The 5,468-nt window shown below is 39.0% G+C and overlaps 1 pseudogene; it reads right to left on the bottom strand.

The window, feature by feature from the left end:
* Positions 1-803: 803 nt before the first annotated feature.
* On the bottom strand, positions 804-2,968 carry LOC125918075 (transcription initiation factor TFIID subunit 9-like; annotated as a pseudogene).
* Between the last annotated feature and the right edge of the window lie 2,500 nt (positions 2,969-5,468).

The following is a 5,468-nucleotide window of genomic DNA, read 5'->3' as shown; positions in this document are numbered from 1 at the left end:
ACATATATTTGTTTGAGGGCAACACAGTGATACTTGGCCTCTGTTGACACTGTGTGAGCTACTAGCTCCAGATAGTTCAGATCACAGTTTCAATATCAGATTGGGCTACATTCTTCTGTTTTTTTTAGCACAATATTTTGCAAAGCTGGGTTTTCAGTGGTTGCTAATAAAAAGCAGATGCCATGCGAAAATCAATGTGTAACAGGAAATGAGGGTGACAGGGTCCAATCTGATTCCAGGTTTGAGAAGTTGTGCAGTGCCCAGGGGATACACACATCTCATTAGTAAATAATTATGGTTATTTAAGAATGACATTAGAATATTATTTTTTCTTTAAATTTGCATACATTAGATTTTTTTTATGAATGACAACTTTATTTTTTTATTTTTTATTTTTTTACTTTCTGTAATTTATTTGTCTTTTATAATTTACATCCATGTTAGTTAGCACATGGTGCAACAATGATTTCAGGAGTAGATTCCATAAGCCCCTTACCCGTTTAGCCCATCCTCCCCTCCCACAACCCCTCCAGCAACCCTCTGTTGTTCTCTATATTTAAGAGTCTCTTATGTTTTGTCCCCCCTCCCTGTTTTTATATTATTTTTCCTTCCCTTCCCTTGTGTTCATCCGTTCTGTGTCTTAAAATCCTCCTATGAGTGAAGTCATATGACATTTGTCTTTCTCTGACTGACTGATTTTGCTTAGCATACTACCCTCTAGCTCCATCCACATAGTTGCAAATGGCAAGATTTCATTCTTTTTGATTGCCGAGTAATACTCCATTGTATATATATATATATACCACGTGTTCTTTATCCATTCATCCATCAGTGGACATTTGGGCTCTTTCCATACTTTGGTTATTGTCAATAGTGCTGCTGTAAACACTGGGGTGCATGCGTCCCTTCGAAACAGCACACCTGTATCCCTTGGATAAATACCTAGCAGTGCAATTGCTGGGTCGTAGGGTAGTTCTATTTTCAGTTTTTTGAGGAACCTCCATACTGTTTTCCAGAGTGGCTGCACCAGCTTGCATTCCTACCAGCAATGCAAAAGAGATCCTCTTTCTCCGCATCCTTGCCAACATCTGTTGTTGCCTGAGTTGTTAATGTTAGCCATTCTGACAGGTGTAAGGTGGTATCTCATTGTGGTTTTGATTTGTATTTCCCTGATGATGAGTGATGTTGAGCACTTTTTCATGTGTCGCTTTGCCATCTGGATGTCTTCTTTGGAGAAGTATCTATTCAGTGTGACAACTTTATTTTTTACACTTAAAGGCTGATGAAAAACCATTACTAATCCTTTTAAAGAAAATGCAACATCTCTATCAGAAAGGATGACTGTATTTACTGATTAAATACCATTTACGTTTTTTACAACACAATTCGAAGACACCGAACATACATGTTTAATCTCAGTACAGTGGATTCAAGACCAAGTATAAGTACTAAAGCATCAAGGCCAGATTACAAATTATCATAGTCATCATTGTCATTGTCATCATCATCATCATCATCTTCTCATTTTCTGTTCAGCACATTTGATGATTCATTGGCAGTACTTTGTGATGACACCATTTAGTGGTAATAAGGATGTTTTTGGACCCAATTAATGATGGATTAACCAGAATGTTCTGAACCGTGGATGTTGCAGAAATTGATGCTTTATCAGCTTGGGACTGTGCAGTGGGCAGCACAGGACTGTAAACCTTTGCTCTGTGAGGAACATTGGAGTCCCGAATTTAGTTGACACAGTGTGGGTTTGTGGGTTTGGCATGCCAAGTGTGGGTCTACTAGTCTACTAGTCTACTACATCTTAGTCTGCTAGTAACTGAACCAATAATTAACTGTGGAACTGTTATTCTTCTCACAGAAGTAGATGCCTTTTTTTTTTTTTTTTTTTTTTAATAAAGACTGAAGTCTATAGTTTGGAGCAGTGAACCAGTATCTCTCAGGTGGCGACCTGGGACCTGAATATGGCTTGGCTACTGGCAAAGGAGTTTGATTTCTTTGCCTTGCAACGTCTAATAGAAAAATCTCTTGGGGGAGGGGAGGTAAAAGACTGATCAGCATTACGTTGGGTTGCCAATCACACATCATTTGCATGAACAGTAGCTTTCTTAGCATGCCTTCAATAAATTTTTGCTTCATCTAGAATTGTGATCACATATCAGAAGGCAAACTCCACCTGATTTATAACTCTTGGCTTATATTCTGTAATGCCCATATCTTCAGGATTTGTGCCATCATCTGTGCATCTTTCAGCGTGCTCTTGGGAGAAGCCATCTTGCCAGACTCCATGATCTCCATTGTGGCTAAATAACCCACATTAATGTATTTCAGTCCTGATCTTGCAAGTTCTTTGCCTAGCATGTTTTTTCCAACCCCTGGTGTACCACACTGGCTCCAGGAGCCTTGGCTCATGTGCTGTACATGCGTTAGTTTTTCAAACACCTACTACATTGTTAGGACATAAATAGTTATTTAGGAAAGAGTTGTTCAGTAGTTCTTTTGTCCTGGGGTGCCATGAAAACATTATTGAGACACCAGGTGTGCCTTAAACCATGAATGCTTAGGAATCTCTATCCCAAATCAGTTAACTCAGAATATTTGGAGATGGAGTCTGTGTGTCTGTTTTCAAGAACTTTACAGGTGATTCTAATAGGCCACTAGGGCTGTACCATTATAGAGAAACTTTTGCACTTGTGATTTAGGATAATGCTATTCAAAGTATATTTGGGGACCAGCACTATTTGCAAATTATTTCCTGCAGGTCTACCAAGATGAATATAGTTTATATTAATCACACTTTCAGTGAGGTACAGTTTTTATAATCCTTTTGTAATCCTCTTTTACTCCTACGTTATGTTTGTTCTGGTTAAGTTTATTGAGATACAATTTTATGTCTCTTACATTTATTAATAAAAAAATTGGTTAAGTGAATTCTGGTGAGGATGTGGAGCACTGTGCAAATGAAAAATGATGCAGCCACTTTGGAAGACAATTTGGGGGTTTCCTGTAAAACTAAACATATTCTTGCCATATGATCTAGTGATCACGGTCCTTGACATCTAAAGGAATATGGATATGAAAACATATCCACAAAAAGCCTGTACATGGATGTTTACAGCAGCTTTGTTCATAGTTGCCAAAACTTAAAAAAAAATTTTTTTTAATGTTTGTTTATTTTAGAGACAGAGAGACAGCACAAACAGGGGAGGGGCAGAGAGAGCCAGAGACAGAATCTGAAACAGGCTGCAGGCTCTGAGCTGTCAGCACAGAGCCCGACATGGGGCTTGAACCCACAAACTGTGAGATCATGACCTGAGCTGAAGTCGGACGCTTAACCGACTGAGCCACCCAGGTGTCCTGATAGTTGCCAAAACTTGAAAGCAACAAAGATGTCCATCAGTAGATGAATGAATAAATAAAAGGTAGTCCCTCTAAACAATGGAATCTTATTCAGTGCTAAAAAGAAACGAGCTATCAAGCCATGAAAAGACATGGAGGAAACTTATATACATATTGCTAAATGAAAGAAGCCAATCTGAGAATGCTAAATACATACGTATGATTCCAACTATATGACATTGGCAAAACCACAATGGAGATAGTGGAAAGATCAGTGGTTGCCAGGAACTAGTGGGGATGAGTAGGCAGGACACAGAATTTTTAGGGCGGTGAAACTGTTTGGTATGATGAAGGTGGTTACATGTCATTATACATTTTTTCTAAATCTATACAAAGTACAACACCAAGAGTGCATACTAATGTAAAGTATGGACTTTGAATGATAATGATGTGTCAGTGTATGTTCGTTGATTGTAACAAATGTGCCTCTCTGGTGGGGAAGGCTATGCATGTGTAGGGACAAGGAATAATGGGAAATCTCCATAACCTTCCTCTCAATTTTGATGTGTACCTAAAAGTGCTCTTAAAAAAATAGTCTTAAAAAGAATTGAGGCCTATATTTTGTATTTTTCTTCTCACATTTTTAGCAATTTATGTTTGTCCAGCTTTATTAAGGTATAATTGACTTGCAACAAACTGCACATATTTAAAGTGAACAGTTTGTTCAATTTTGACATATGCATGCATTTATTAAACCATTACCACAACCAAAATAATGAACATATCTATCAGTCCTTAAAATATTTTCAGGGGCGCCTGGGTGGCTCGGTCAGTTAAGTGTCCGACTTCAGTTCAGGTCATGATCTCACAGACCGTGAGTTCGAGCCCTGCGTCGGGCTCTGGGCTGATGGCTCAGAGCCTGGAGCCTGCTTCCGATTCTGTGTCTCCCTCTCTTTCTGCCCCTCCCCCGTTCATGCTCTGTCTCTCTCTGTCTCAAAAATAAACGTAAAAAAAAAAAAAATTTTTTTTTAAATTAAAAAAACAAAAAACAACAAAAAAATATTTTCATGCCCCTTGATAATCTCTCCCTTTTGCCCCTCCACACCCCTTCCTCAGCACCCCCTACCCCATCTCAGAGCAACCACTCATCTGCTTTCTGTCACTACTGATTCTTTTACATTCTCTAGAATGTCATGTAAATGGAATCTGACAGTATACACTCTTGTTTTGTCTGGGTTCTTGTACTCAGCACGATTATTTTGCATACGTTGCATGTATCAGCGTTCATTCCTTTTCATTGCCAAGTAATGTTCCATTGTATGGCTCTACCATATTTGTTTATTCGTTCACCTCTCGGTGGACATTTGAGTTGTTTCTCATTTTGTATATTACAAATAAAGTTGCTATAGGGGTGCCTGGGTGGCTCAGTTGGTTGAGCATCCAACTTCAGCTCAGGTCATGATTTCACAACTCGTGAGTTCGAGCCCTGCATTGGACTCTGTGCTGACAGCTTGGAGCCTGGAGCCTGCTTCAGACTCTGTGTCTCCCTCTCGCTCTGCCCCTTACCCACTCGCATTCTGTCTCTGTCTCTCTCAAAAATAAATAAACATTAAAAAAAAATTAAAAAAAAAACAAAGTTGCTATAAATATTTATGTACAAATCTTTATGTGGACACATGCTTTCATTTATTTTGGGTAAATAAATACCTAGGAGCGGAACAGTTAGGTCATATGGTCGGTGTATGCTTATAGTAATTTATTTTTATTTCATTTTACAAAAGCATTAGTCTACCAAAGATTGGAAATAAAACTGTTCCTCACCACATGTATTTTGAGAAGTATTAGCCTAGGAGATAGGCAGAAGAATATCCAGAGCTTCATTGTTTATATCAAAAAACTAGAAGCAATCCAATTATCCATTGTCAGGAGAATAGATTATTAAAATGAGGTAATTGGGCGCCTGGGTGGCTCAGTCGGTTAAATGTCTGACTTCGGCTCTGGTCATGATCTCGCGGTTCGTGAGTTCAAGCCCCGCATGGGTCTCTGTGCTGACAGCTCAGAACCTGGAGCCCACTTTGGATTCTGTGTCTCAATTTCTCTCTGCTCCTCCCCTGCTC

Source organism: Panthera uncia, unplaced genomic scaffold, assembly GCF_023721935.1.
Source record: "Panthera uncia isolate 11264 unplaced genomic scaffold, Puncia_PCG_1.0 HiC_scaffold_428, whole genome shotgun sequence".
In the NCBI taxonomy this organism is placed as follows: domain Eukaryota; kingdom Metazoa; phylum Chordata; class Mammalia; order Carnivora; family Felidae; genus Panthera; species Panthera uncia.
The sequence above is the reverse complement of the archived record's forward strand: the minus strand, read 5'-3'. Positions and strand labels throughout refer to the sequence as shown.